Below are 16423 nucleotides of genomic sequence, written 5' to 3' on the forward strand. Positions count from 1 at the left end.
AACATGATTGGAGGGCCATGTTCTGTCAACTCTCTATCCACCACTTGATAAAGCAAATTTCCATTCTCACTGCAGTGTTAATACATTACAATTCTTTAATAGACATTGTAAGCTGTCTTTAATAGCAGCTTTCTTTGAAAGTTAACTAGAAGTCTGCCTTGAGAAGGAGCCATTTCTTCAAACTAGACATACATATCCTTTCTGCTTTAAACTACATCTGACAACTTAGGTTGTAACAAATCTTTCCTTCTTAAGCTAACTGGGCTATATTTTATTATTCAGAATTATAAACCCTAATATACAGAACAGAATGGTAACACACTCTCTCCCTCTCTCTCTCCCTCTCCCTCCCCAACCCCCTCTCTCAACTGGTTGAAATTTGTAACTCCTCTCTTCTACTAGGTTCAGACCTGGACATTTGCTGACTGCTGTTTATATCTATTCTTGTGCTGGAGTACTGTGGTTCTGCTAAATCAGGATCCTGTCCTTTCCTTTCCTAGCTTGTAGGGAGGGATATGCTGAGGTTCCCCCCACAGTGTTTGACTTGCTCAAGCTAGGGCTGCCATGACTTTCTTTGTAGAAGGAGAGTTTTATCAGAGTAAATCCAAAAAGCAAGGAATTAGAAGAAAGTGAGAAGGAGAAAGAGCTAATACATTTTGTACCTGGATGTCAGTGTGGAAAGCATTATGGAACTGCTCCTCTGGAAAATTGCTAAAATAAACAAAACAAAACAGAACTAAGACATGAAAAATGTCTACCATTTACAGCCACTGGAAATGTCCACAAGATTATAGAGCAAGAAACAATAAGTCACCCATAAGGGAAAATAGAATAGTGTAAAAACACATAGAAATGCACATTGGTATTGTTTTTTTAACTGTTGCAGAGGGCAAAGGTATAAAATTATTTGCATAAAATAGAATGTACTCTATTCTTCCTACAATGTAATAGAATGTTAGATTTGCAAACATAAGCACAAATTAGGTAGAAGAAGCACAGCTGTAATGGGTTAAAACATGAATCCAAAATGAAATTAGATGAGGAGAATGATGAGTACTATTTATTACCAACTTTACTGATTTTGTTAGTAAAGCTAACAAAATTTCTAAATAAATATTTACAAATATTTATTTAGGCTCTTTCCTCTTTGGCTCACAAAGAGGAAAGCAATGGTATGAGATGTATCGTAAGGCTTGTCATGTAAAGCAAAAAGAAACCAACAGAAGCACATACACACATATCTATCACATTTTCTTAATCCATTCATCAGTTGTAGGGCATCTGGCTTGTTTACACAGTTTGATATTGTGAACAGTGCTACAATAAACATCAGAGTGGAAATATCTCTATTGTATCCTGATTCACATTTCTTCAGGTATATGCCCAGAAGTGGTATCACTGGATCACACAGAAAGGCTATTTTTCGTTAGTTAAGGAGTCTCCATACTGCTTTCCATAATGATTGCGCTAATTTTCATTCCCACCATTAACAACTTTTTATTCTTTCTTGACTTAAAATGCATTCACCCTAGAATAGCAAATATACATTTTAATTGCATATGCTTATTATCTAGGTCAGGCTCCATGAAAAGGCAGTAAACAAAGTAGAATCCATGTAGCAGCATAAATATAATGCATTATGTACCAAGCACCATTGAATAAATATAGGAAATAATAACTTGAAGATTTGGGAAAATTAGGTGAGCCTTAACAACTAAGTTCAAAATTATAAAATCATCATAAAAGAATGCACTGAGAAGATTTGAAATGAAAATAAAGTATATCAGCATTTTAGAAGGTTAATAAAGCTGAACTTACTAGGAAATTGACAACTATAGACATTCATATTAAGAAAGAAGAATGTCCTTAACCCAATAACTTACGTGCCTGTGTTAACACACTGTGTTAAGAATCTAAAATATGCAGAAGCATGGAAACAATAAAGATTACAGGTGACATGAAATAAAGATGAAAAATTATACTAATGATAGTAATAGGAGAGTCAGATTATATTGTAGAATTTTTATAATAAAAAAAAAAACAACTACACAAAGAAAATGTCACCTCCTGACCACTACTGGTAAATTCTCTGAAACATTTGAGAAAAATTAGTATCATTTCTTCCCAAACTTTCCAGACAGCAAAAATTATGGATTTCTTCCCATCTCATTCTGTGGAGCAGATACTAAATATGATGCTAGAACTACAAAGATTTCAGAAGAAAATAAAACTTCAGACCCTTATACTTAAAAAAAAGAAACAGTTGTATAATGCTTCGAAAACCAAGGAAAAAGAACCCAGCACCTATACAAACACATAGACATCACCAGGCTTGATTTGCCCAAAGAATACACAGTGATTTTGTAGTCAAATATCTTTTCATGCACAATACCATATAAATACAAAACTTTAAACATCTACCCAAACATCTCAATCAATGTTGAAAACATACAACATCCTTTCAGGAATGAAAATACTTAGCCCAATAGGGATGTCAACTGATAAAGGATACATGAAAAACAAAATGAAATTAGTATCATCCCTTAAAAAATTAAATCAATATTTATATTTCCTAAAATTAGAAAAGTGACAAATATGTTCACCTGGCTACATTTATTATTTACCATTGTAATGGAGTGGCTAGCCAAGCCAATTGGGAATAGAAATAACTAAAGGGCATATAGATTACAAGAGAACTGCCATTATTTACAATCAAGTAGAGGAGATATTTTGTATTCAGAAAAAAATTTTAAATGCACTAGAAAGTATTAGAACTAATAAATTACTTTGGCAAGATAACAGATACAAGATAAATATACAAAATCAATTTTCTTCTATATGCACTAGTCCAAAAATGAAATTAAGGTAATAATTCTAATGATAGAATGAAAAAAATCCTGGAATAGCTTTTAAATATCTGAAAACTTGAACAGTGAAAACTTGAATAAACGAATTCTTCAGGGAATGTCTGTGTCATCCTTGTGCCTCCTCTTATTCACTCAGGACTTAACCTTCTGGAGGGATGAAACGGATTGCGTACTTATCTTTTGTATTACAGTTTTGCTCAAGAGGAGTTTTCATATTCAAATGTGTTTCTCACCATTCTTGTGGATGGAAGACTAAGACACAAATAGTTTAAATGATAATCCCTATAGTAGAATAGGTATGCCAAGCACTGATTCCCCTCACACAATTTTGTCAATTAGCCTATATTTAAAATGTGCACAGATATCATACCAAAGGTGATTGTGAGAGACCTGTGATTCAGGGTTGTAAGGAAATGATGCCAGGTATTTCAAAGTTCTGACAAGAACCAGGCTCACATTCCTGACTCTGCAGAATAGAGCCACTATGGATTAAGTGTAGGATCAAAGAAGGTACAAGAATGTGAAGGATGTAGTGCTAGCATTAGGAAAAGAGACAATCTTTGCCAAGATTCTAGATGCCCAACCCCCAAACCCCATACATAAAATCTCACTCCCATTTTTCCTCACCTCATTACAATAGTCATGCCCACCTCAGTCGTGTTACTCAACCTGGACATTTCCTTGCGTAAAGAGAAACTTCAGTTATCTGTGGAGCTCAGTGAAACTCCATGCCTATTAAAGAGCTGCCTATTGATAAACAGAAGCCAGGGAAAGAAAGGGAAAGTCCATGACCATGTCTGCCACGCAAATATATAATTAAATACTTAATCAATAGAGGATGCAAACTCAAGGGTATCTGGGAAAATAACTGAGCAACTGGAAGTTTAATATTGCAGAAGGCTAATGGATTACACCATTTCATCTCTGTGATGTTTTACTCCATTATTTGGGTTAGACCCCCTTTTTACTATTATTTTATTGGGACATTGTTCAGATTAGTTTTTTAGAGGTATAGCTTGAAATAGCTGTAAAGCGTAGCAGGGCATTGTTTTTACATTGCATTACATCTGTAATTGTAGATGTACTTTCCATTACAGTAAAACTTATATTAAAACTAAAAAAAGATGCTTATTAGTGTTAATAAGTGGCCCACTTATTTCTTATCTATTATTCCAAGGTTCAAGGTTTTTAAAGCAAGATTTAAAGAACAAGAATTCCACATCACTCACATGACCATTCTTTATGCCTCAGGATCTTGTCTTTTACCTGCAGGTGGGAAAACAAGTAGAGCATCCTGTGTTATTTCCTAATGGAGTTTCACAGTATTATGGGAAATGTAGCTGTCCGTCCAATGACATCATGGACCCAGAACCAAGAGAACAGCTGTTCCCTCTGCACATGTGCAGCTCTGCTCACTTCATCATCTCCAGCCCAGAAATTCCTGAGCTTTGTACTACGGATATGGTGGGAGCAGAAATGTTTACACATATCAAGGAGACAAAGAAACTGACCTGCAGTCTATGGACCTCTGTCATCAGATTGAGGAGCACTTCTGTGGGATCCTTTCATTCTCCACAAGTGGAGAAATGAAAACTGCTGTTAGGAATGACCTTTTTATCAGAAATCAGTGTAGCTAGAAGTTTGAGTGTGTGCTTCCATGTGCACAAAATTTGGTTCTAGAATCTCCAGAAATGGTGTAGCTGAATGCAAAAGGGCAACTGGTATATCTGAGGTCTGTGGAGAGCTTGAGTTCAGTAGGTGAATAATGTGTGTTCCGTTTCCAACTCTGCCACTGAAGGATCTTTGACTAATGCACACTACATTCAGTTTGCCCATATAAACTCAGAGCCACTTTTAGCTTCCACAAACGTTTTAAGATTCATTCATCTGGCATACATGCATCATGATAATGAAAATTTGTGTGCATGGTTGTGAAGGTATGTTGATGTGTTTAGTTTGTCACTCATTTGTTTCTTCCCTACTCAACAATATGTCAAATGTTTAATAATGTGGAACTAATGTGTCAGTGTGTGATACATAAGGAATCAATAAAAATGTGGGTTTTATAAAACAACCATTTCAGTAGTAGTACTTTTTTATTAGTGTTTTACACTCAAAAATATGGAAAATATCAATGATGTTTGTTGTCTGGGTCACAACTGAGGTTTCTGCCATCTTGTGCCTTGCAGGCTGCTTGTTGAGTATAACTTTATTCACATCTAGTGGTTCTGCTATGTTCGGATAAGGAAATATATTCAACTCATTATCCCCAGGCTTTGTCACAAGATGTCAGTATTCCAAGAGAGCAAATTCTAGTGGGCAAAGTTATTTTAAACCATGTTATCACATTTTTGCCCTGTTGGTTAGCACAAGTCAGATAGGAAAGATCAAGGACATCGTGGTATGAAATTATGCAACACTATGAATACTGGGAGACACGTTTGTGGGAAGCACTGGTGAAAACTGTACTACCATAAATATATATATTATGTACAATTTATCTGAAAAATCATAGGCCAAAATATTACATTGTAAAATAAGTACCTTCAATGAAACAGGTACAGGAGATCGAAAGGTAAGGAGTAAGGACTCCTATGCTGTACATTAGCATCCCTACCATAATAGGTAATACTGCAAAGTATTTTCTATAATTTAAAATTTATTTACTACACAATATTTCTCCCTTTGCTATTCTGTGGTTTCATTAAACCACCACCCTTAAGATGTTGAATTATTTCTGCATGGTAACATTCTTAATAAATCTACAGCAAAAAGTAGTTTAATTCTCCTAAATATAACTTTATGCTGCTCTTTACCAATTAGTGCAATGTGGATTATTTTTTTAAGCAGTTTTATGTGTAAGAGTCATTGTGTTCACCTAAAAAATTAGCTACCATTTGTAGCCCTCAATGCAGAGAAGATAAAAGCAGATACCTTAAAAGCAACTGAGGCCAATAGGAAAAGGGGACCAGGAATTAGAGAAAAGGTGAGATCAAAAAGAATTAATTTATTTATTAATTAATTAAAGAAGGTAACACACACACACACACAGGAAATTAATGTGAGTCAACTCCCTGTATAGCTATCCTTATCTCAACCAGCAAAAACCCTTGTTCTTTCCTATTATTGCTTATACTCTCTCTACAACAAAATTAGAAATAAGGGCAAAATAGTTTCTGCTGGGTATTGAGGGGGTGGGGGGGTAGGGAGGGGGTGGAGTGGGTGGTAAGGGAGGGGGTGGGGGCAGGGGGAGAAATGACCCAAGCCTTGTATGCACATATGAATAAAATAAAACAATAAAAATAAAAAGACCAATAACTTAAAATAGAAAAAAAAGTCATTGTGTGGTCGTTTCTAAGAAATTATGTGTCTCCAAAAGTAAAGAAAATGGGTACATCTCTATTCAACGGCTTATGTAATTTTCTGCATATTTCATCACATTTATGAGTTAATTAGTTAAAATGGGAAAGTAAAAATAAAGTATGAGTCATAGACATATACAAGCTAGATAAAGTTTGTATGTGATAAGAGCAAATTATGAGAACTTAAAAGCCATTTAAATTGGTGACTGATATTTCTGATACAGTGGAAATGGATCTGTTTGTTACCTTGCTTGACTTGACACTCAGAAGAAAACATGATAAATATTCATATTTATCACAAAGCCTAAAACAGTCTTTGTTGTTCATATAGTTGTAGTACAAAGTGTTTCATTACCAATTAAGAAATAAATATCCTGCAGTGGTATTAGGTACTATTGCTAAAACACAAATTGATGTAAAAGGTTTTTTTTCCCCTATACTTAGTAAAACCATGTGGTATAAGTTATGTCCATACTTGATGCGTGAATGGAACTTGGTTTAGGCCCTCAACCAGTTCCTCACATATTATCTAATTATGTATCTTATAATACAGGCTGCCCAAAGTCACATTTTCTGAGTAGTATTTCAGCTGCCTATTTTCATGTTAACCTATTAGTTCAATTTGTCTATAGTTCAACAGGAATTTAAATTATAGGCAACTTAAAAGGCTATTCTGTAGTATTTACCTTATTTGAAATTATTCTCCATGATAATCTCCTGCAAATTCTTCTGTTTGATTTTATGAAATGATCTTGTTGATCGCGTCCTTTCTTTTTTCCTGAATTACTCTTTCTCTCTTTAACATAGCTTATCCAAATGTTTTATCCTGTTCTTCACTTATCCAAGTGTGCATTCTCACAGTGTGATTTAGACTTTGCATCTTAATGGAGTTACTTCTCTCTTGCTTGTATCTCTTCCCAAGAATGTAGTCCTTTAAACCGTAGGTTAATCTCCTTTGTAGGTCTCCAAAAATGTACCTGAAGATTTTCATTTCATCCAAAATGAAAATCACATCTTTCAGTTTTCTCTTCTAGCAAACAGCCTTGATCTAAACATCAAAAGGTGATTTTTAACTGGGCTTTGCTGCCTACCTCTCAGATCTAATATCATCTCGTGTCTAAGCCTTGTTACCATCTTTCTTCATCTCTCAGTGTTTATTCTAATGCAAACATGTAGTGCTTCGGAGAAAACAAGCACAGTCATACTTTTTTTTTCCTTTGGAGATGACACCCCAGCGTGAGGAGTTTATTGTTATCGGTGAAGAGGTTTGTGAAGTAGCCAGCATGTGTAATGATAGATTTAGGACTCAGTGAAGTACAACATTTAGGAGACAGAGGGACATATTTGAAAGAGTGTTTAAACCATTCAGTACAAAATTTAAACCAGAGCATGTATTTTCATGATATGCACATTTTCTTAGTCATATACATCTAATATCAGCGATAGCAACTACAGTGTTTTCTAATATAAAATTATGTGTTACCACAAAATGATCTCACATATTTTGATACTCCCAGATTGTATTTAATTTTGTTATTTCAGCTAGTCACTTAAAATTACAGAAAAAATACTTTTGTGCAATTATCATACATTTTATGAGGTGGAACTCTTTAATTACATATGTAAAGAGTTTGAATTTTATTTTTGAACCTTGTAAATACTATGTTGTAGGTATTGGGTAGTTATATTCCTAGGAAGAGCAGATTTAGTTCTAACAAAGGAAATTCCTGACTCTTTCTTGGCATTGCCACTAGTTGATTTTCCAATTCTTTCAGCATTTTTTGGTTCCTTTTTATATTAATTCCTCCAAACTCTGATTATAAGTAAGGTTTAATAGTCAAGATACAACCTTTTTGGGTTTATATGGAAATTTGGGGACACATGTTTTTGGCTTTCTCTGTTTGTGGGACTATCCTCTTGTCTTACAATGTCTCATCAGACCAGAACTTTTCCCTCTAATATCCTGAATCAGTGAGGCAGTAGCTTTTACTTCTGAGAGGTACATGCAAACTGGAGAATGTATCCTGACGCGGTGAAAAATCTTGCAAAGCATTTGGTCCTTAAAGTATTCCCTCAAAACTGCCTCTGACTTTCTTCACTATTTTCCAGTTCCTCAGAAAGTACCTGCAATGAATTTTCTTTCTATTTCATTGTTTTGCCCTTCAATGGTATATCTGGTCAAACACTGTCATTACTATATGATCCATGTTACCTTTCAGTCATTCAAATTATGTTATGTCACTTCCAATTATTAGCCCTATCATCATCTGACCTAAAATGCATCTACCATGGACTATTGCATCAGATATGTAAATATGTTTATTTTCCTACACGAGTCAATTCTTCTTACTCTAACAACAGTTCTCAGAAATGGAAATTATAGACTGCAAGGATAACTGTCCTTCCCCTCTTCAAATATTGCCAATGAGTTTCTTTGCCAGATTATTCTTTGTCACAGTTCATGACCATTTCATGGGTCATAGTATTTACACTGTACCTTCTAGCAGTGTTATACCACTTTATGCATAATGTAAGACCTTTGTTTTAGTACACTTCCATTTATATCTTTCCAGATCCAGATTCATGCTTTATATACATTTGGACTGCACATATTATAAGCCCCACATGCATTGTTCTTATCTTACTTCCATGTGCAAGTACTTTTACAGAGTTTGAAAGTAAGAAAAAAATGTATGTATAACTACATGTTCACTATTTCCAATGAAATTTATTCAACCAGATATCTAATATTTCTTGTGGATTTGGCCAATTAATCATGGTATACCTTGGTATAGTTATCTTCACTTTGATTTTTGAAACAAAATGTCCAGTTGTCTCTAAAATCATGATAATTTTGATATTGCACATGGGACTTGGAGCTGCTATTGCTATAGGCACTGGTGGCTCACACCTGTACTCCTATCGACTCAGGATGCTGACATCAGGGGGCCAGCCCAGGCAAAATATTTGTGGGACCTCAACTCAATGGAAAACAGCTAGGCATCTTGTGGGCACCAATTAACCCAGTTCCTGTGGAAGCACAAATAGGAAGAATATGTTCTAGTTCAGTCAGGGCAAAAAAGTGAAACCGTATCTCCAAAACAACCAGTACAGAAAGAGCTGAGGATTTAAGCAGCTTAGCACAGGACTATCAAGTGAAAAGCTCTGAGTTTGTATACCAGTATCATCAAAAGGAAAAAAAAAAGCAAAATAAAACAAGCACAGTACAATTAGAAATGTATTTACCTGAGTGTCACAGGACACTAAAGAAAAGATACAGCTGTTTCTTTTGGCTCACACTGTGTGCCCAAAGTTAGAGTTTTAATGAAGTGTTTGACTCACAATGAGATGTGGTCTCATAAGGAATTGCATCAGAAGCACCTATATGTAGTCTCTGCTTTGGAAGGATTTCTAACAACTTATACTTGGAAGGTGCACATAAGATAGTGGCCACATAAACACTGGAGATACTCCATGAGTATCAAGGCTTTTTGAGAGACAGAGAGCGGGTATCTATAGCATTAGTGATTCTCTAGGAAGGAATCCCAGCACAACTTTACTGATCTAGCAGATTTAGCACTGTTTTTGTTTCCAATCCATAGGCCAGTTTCTAACCAAATGAATTCTGAAGACAGCACTGGGAAGAACTTGATTCAAAATTCATGAACGTTAACAGTCCATAGAACTCCTAGATTTAAGTTTACTAGGTTACCTGTAGCCACTTCATTTTTGTCAGGAATTTCCCTTGCATCTTTCTTTCAAGTTCTGTGTACTTAGGTTGATATTCTCATTTTGCATATACAAATTGGTACATATCTTAGGAGCACATGTAAGGTGTTACTTGACTTTGAGCTTGGCTTGTCTTACCCCACATGGTTATCTCCAGTTCAACCTCTTTGCCTGGAAATGACATAATTTCATTCTTCTTTACAGCATAATAATAGTCCATGATGGACATATGCCACATTTTCTTTACCCATTCATTGGTATTGATCACCTAGGCTGACCCACAGATTGGCTATTGTAAATAGTACTACTGTAAACATGGCTATGCCAGTGTCTCTGTTGTGTATTGTTTTATACACTTCTGAATATATGCCCAAGACTGGTATGGTGGGGTCATAAGACAGTTCTGTCTTTGGTTTCTTGTGAAACGTTCGTACTGATAGGGGTTGCACTAATTTACATTCCTACCAACAGTGTATGAGAATTCCTTTTCCCCTTGCATCCTTGTCAGAATATGTTATTGTTTGTTTTCTTGATGGTTGTTAAATGGAGGTGAAATTTTGGTGTAGTTTTTTTTTTTCTTTCTCAGTACTGGAGATTGAACTCAGGGCCTACACCTTGAGCTGTTATACCAGCACTTTTTCGTGAAGTGTTCTTTTGAGAAAAAGACTCATGGAACTGTTTGTTCTGGGCCTAATTGAACCGCAATCCCCCTGATCTCTGCCTGCTGAGAAGCTAGGGCTACAGGCGCAAACCACCTGCACACGGTTTTGGGATAGTTTTGATTTGCATTTCTTTTATAGCTTAGTATGTTGAACATTTCCATTTGTGTTTGTTAGCTATTAGTATTTCTTCTTCTGAGAAGTGACCTTTCAATTCATTTGTCCATTTATTAATTGGATTAGTTGTTCTTTTGCACTTCAATTTTTTTCAGCTCTTCATATAATCTGGATATTAATCCTGTATATGCTGATAAACTGGCAAAGATTTTCTCTAGTGCTATGGGATATCTCTTGATTCTGATAACTGTTTTCTTTAATATGCAGGATCTTTTTAATTTGATGCAATTCCATTTGTCAATTCTTGTTCTTATTTCTTGAGCAATTGGAGTCCTTTTCAGAAAAATAATTGCTTATGTCTACATCTTCCAGTATTTCCCTGTTTTCCTGTAGTAGTTTCAGAGCTTACATTAAGATCTTTGATACATTTTGAATTTTTTATAGGTTGAGATCACATGGTCTAGTTTCAGTCTCCTACATGTAGACTAGACAAGCAGTTTTCCCATTGAAGAGGCTGACTTTTCTCCACTTTTTGGCTCCTTTGTTAAAAATCAGATGACTGCTGCTATGTGGGCTCTTTTCTGGGTCTTTTCTTCTAGTCCATTGGCCTTCATGACTATATTTGTGCCAGTACCATGCTGGTTTTATTACTATGGGTCTGTAGTATAATTTCAAGTACAGAATTTTGATACCTTCAGCATTGATCTTTTTTGCTCAGATATGTGTCTCCATTCGTTTGGAAGACCTCAGGGCTTCCAAATTTTAGGATTTATTTTTCTATTACTGTGAAAAATGACCTTGGAATTTTGATGGGAATTGCATTGAATCTATAGATTGCTTTTGGTAGTATAGCCTTTGGCACAACATTCAGTTCAGCCAATGTATGAACACAGGACTTCTATTTTCCCATCTTCTGGTGTCTTCTTCGATACCTTCCTTGAGTGTTTTGTAACTTTCATCGTAGAGGTCTTTCATCTGTTTAGTAAGTTTATTCCTAGGTATTTTTATTTTGAGGCTATTGTTTTCATATTTCTTTCTTGGCCTCTTCATTGTTGGTATATAGAAAATGAACTGATTTTTGTATGTAGTTTTATACCCTGCTACATTGCCAAAAGTGTTTATCAAATCTAAAAGTTTCTTGGTGAGATCTTTAGGGTCTTTTGAGTATAGGATCATAACCTCTGCAAATTGTGATACTTTGGCTTTTTCCTTCCTTACCTGAGTCCCTTTTATTCCTTTCTTTTGGTCTATTGCTCTGCCTAGGAATTAGAATACCTTATTGAGTAAGAGTGGAGAGCATGGAAACCCTTGTCTAGTTCCTGACTTAAGAAGAAATGGTTTCAATTTTTCCCCATTTACTGTGATATTGCATAAGGTTTGTCATATGTATCATTTATTCCTAGTTCCATCAGAGTTTTTAATCAAGAAAGGATGCTGGATTTTGTCCAAAGCTTTTGCTGCATTTATTGCGATGATCATGTGATTTTTGTCCTTGATTCCATTTGCATACTGGATTGCATTTATTGATCTGTGTATGTTGAACCATCCTTGCATACCAGGAATGAAACCAATTTGATCACATTGTATGATCTTTTTAATGTGTTGCTGAATTTGCTTTACAAGTATATTGCTAGGAATTTTTGATTCTATGTTCATCAAAAAATGTATTCTATAATTTTTTCTTCTGTGTGTCCTTGTCTGCTTTTAGAATGAGTGTAACAGTTGGCGAAGGATGAGTTTGGTTATATTCCTTCCCTTTCCACTTTATGCAACAGATTGGAGAGTACTGGTGTTAGTTCTTCTTTAAAGGTCTAGTAGAGTTCAGCCATCCAGTCTTCTTCATTGGATGAATCTTTATGATTGCTTTAGCCTCATACATGTTATATATCTGCATAAATGATTGATATCCTTTTGTTTCAATCTTGGCAGGTCACCAACATAATAGTAAAAACACTGAAAAAGTTAAAAATGAAGGAAAGATAAAAGAAGAAGACAAAGAATTAGAAAAGCTTCTTTTAGGTCCTCTAATACTAAAATCCTCCAGGTCTGGGGGCATAGCTTGTTATGTACCAGGAGTAGTTTAGTTTTTCTCTGTTCCCACAGTATTTCTTGTTATTGTATGTGGGCTTAGTGGTTTGGCCAAGGGGGTATTATTACTTACCTGAGCAGCATTAATTTAAGAAGCTTCACTTCTTTGAGTACCAGGAGCTTTGCTGGCCCTGGTGAGCTTCGTGGCCTGTGGGCAGAGCAGCTTCCTGAGCGTTCCACAGGAGCCCATTTTATACACCCAGGGATAACAAAAATCCAAGCCCAGGGGTGTTCCATAGTGCATCGGAGTTGCTGAAATAAATAAGGCACTGAGCTCCATGCTGTGGGGTGCTGGGACACTCAACAAACTGTCTGCAGGTCTCAGTGTTTTCAGATCATTCTAAACAATGAACAATGCTGAGGGTGGGAGAAAGCTTCAGAAAATCAAGTGGTGCACCAAACTTGGTATCAGAACTCTCAGCAGCAAACTACTTGTGGAGAGGAGCAGCTCTGGAGACCAAAGATCCTGAAAACCAGAAGCTCAGAGCTCTCAAACTCTGCAGAGCATAGTGTCTGCTACAGAGATTTGTATTGCCATGCCTTTCATAATTTGAGTTTTCAGCTGCTTAAATGTCTCAATGGGTCAGCATTGGAATCCCCCCTCTATGAATGTACCTTACAATGAAGGGTCTGTCAGGGTGTTACTAAGCTCTCTGACTTTTATTGTCTCTTGGTCCAGGTCCCCAGAACAACTCAGTCTCCAACAATAGGCATTTTCTCAAGATGTTATAGCACCCCAAGTCACAAAGAGTTGCAAAGCTATTAATTTATTATGAATTAATTATGAATTTATTCTCCAATGCAGTAACTCAGGAGGAGTTACTATCAGACCAAATCTACCCACTGTGTTTACAGGTTTTCAGGACCACAGGTTTTCCTATGGCTAGGGCTGACAGTCTCTTTTTGCCAGGGATCTCTGTACTCTCCATGTTTACCTTGTGGTTGTGACTTCAGGTTACCCTACTCTCAGAGAGCTAGCCTTGAAGTTGGATACTGTTTCCTAATTTTCTCTGAATCACCTCTCTTTTTCTTTGCTCTTTTTAGTTTTCTTTCACCTCTTTCTTTATTCTTGATGCTCATTCTTCCTTTTTCCTCTGGAATATAGTCTATCTTATGTTGCCCTGACTCTGTTCATTTATAGCATCACATGGAGGATTCTTCAAGTCTTCCATGTTACTTTCAAAATGTTATCACCTATTAAATGGAGTTTACTATTCAGCTTAATGTTGATGTGTTTATCACTAGTACAATTGAGAAAGCTTCTTTTCAAAAGTAAGTCTTATGCATATTTTACATTAAAATCTTAATCTTAAATTTGCTTTGAAGTGAGGATGAATAAAACAAGATTGTCCCTTATTGAGTTACATAGACATCACTCGTTTTTATCTGAAAAGACAACAATACATAGACTTTAGTAACTCACCAAATTTTAGTGTTTTTTATGCATGCTTAGACAACAGTCATAATAGAAACATTATTTTGGGGCCATCATGCTTTTAAAATTTTATAAAATTTGATTCACTAAAATGTACCACATATTATAACAATAGTAACTCCTTTAACCAGTTATAAATCAAACTTCATTCAAAAGACCTTAAAAGAAACATATGTATATAAAATTCAACTTTGGTAAAATGTTAATTTCCTAAGCAATCACAAACCTAACCATAGAAGACAAAAAAAAACTATCTGTCTTGACATGGAAAAATCTTTCATTTTTTTATAAGCACATTTAAAGGTGATTTTCCACATGTGTACATAATATACTTTACAGTCTCTTTTATGCTTTGGTATTCTCCCCTCCTTTTAAACAATTTTAATAAGTTTTTTCAACTTTTTTTGTACATGCATATAATGTATCCACTCCATCACTCTCTCCATTATTCTTTAATAAATCTTACTGAGGTCAATAAGATTAATAGGAAATTATAAATATGATATTTATAACAAACATTATAAGAAGATCTTATTGCTCAAGACAGAAAGCCTTATAACTAGCATATTTGACAATGGTCAACTTATTTATAAATACATCTTCTCTCATCAGATTTGTCTGTGATAGATGACTTGTAAAGATTTAGAGGCATTCTAAATCATTAGGATCATTAGTTACAACAAAAAAATTATAATTAAATGGTTAAAAATTATGCTACTCCTAAAGTTATAGACTACTTATATTCAATCAGTACTTTGAAAAAAATCTGTTATTTCCTTTGCCTATTTTAGGCTTGGTGCAGGGAAAAGAAAGAGCAAATAAAATTAGTGATGTTTGGAATTCTGATAATATGTCATAGATGTGACTTATTTGCAAACTTATTAGAATTCATGTTATATCTGCATTTAGAATGCACTTATGCATATTTTCAAATATTTCATGACCACCTAAATTGACTGTACTTGTCAATACTCACATAGGTACTTCAGACTAATTATAAATGCCATTTATAGGCCCACTGAATGTCTTCCTAAAAGTGGTTGCTACCTGAAATAGATGGTGACCGTTTCATAATAGAGACAGAAGATACAGCTGAATATTATGGCATGCTAGAGGCCTCCTATCCTTCTGCATTGGATAGCCTGGAGGAAGAGCAAGGAACATAGATATAAGATTGGTAAACAGTCAAAGCTGGAATACAATAGTAAAACCAAAATGAACAGGTTTTACTTCCCTCCACATGAATGTTCACTATTTTTCCTGGCCAGGTAGGAAAAGAAACTCTGTGATGAGAATGTGTATGTGAGCTATGAATTTCTGTCTCTTACCTTATCTCTCTCTTCTTTCCCTCCCTCCTCTCTCACTCCTTCCCTGTCTGCCCCTTTTATCTCCCCCACCCCTCATCTAAACTGAATATGCTTGAGTTGCTATGCATCCTTATTTGGTATATCTGTGTCCATTATACACCAGGTGTAAGTGGATTAAATTCATCTCCTAGGGTCCAAGGTTGTGACTAGGGTGCAGAACCAGACAGTGTGAGCTCTGTGACTACAAATCTTGCTGGGACACTGGAGCCACACTTGGCAGAAATAAAGCACCAAAGAGAATCAAAACTTCAACACTCCAAACCCCTAGCCTGTAGAAAACTCCACACCACATTACACTGAGAAAACAGATGGCTGCTGGACCGCCAGACGCCACCTCCAAACCTGCCTGGGAGACATTCAGTAGACCAAACAGGTAAGCGCCAAGTATCACATGGTATTCCCCCAGCCACCCCTGGGATAAACTAGCATACCACTGGCTGTGCTGACCCCCATGCAAAAAAAAAAAAAGAACAATAAACAAGGAACTGAAAACTAGCACACAGTGGAGGGGGCAGGGTTGCTGAAAGCACACCAGAGAAGGGGACAGGGGCAAGGAGCTGATAGCTGTGTGAAATATTAATGAATAAAGCATGGAAAGGCAGAAGGACAGAAACCGGGTGGGTGATAAGCCACTGCCTGAAGTAGGGCAGGTAGTGGACCACAAAGGTCATCTCCTGAGCCAGTGAGCAACACCCAAAGTCAAACAGCTCCACAAAATTAAAGACAAACAGCAAACCATCACAAGACACGGACAGCAGGGAGCCAGCTGACAGTTCACTGACCTTGCCACAGAGAAAGA

The sequence above is a fragment of the Castor canadensis genome, chromosome X, assembly GCF_047511655.1.
Source record: "Castor canadensis chromosome X, mCasCan1.hap1v2, whole genome shotgun sequence".
NCBI classification, from domain to species: domain Eukaryota; kingdom Metazoa; phylum Chordata; class Mammalia; order Rodentia; family Castoridae; genus Castor; species Castor canadensis.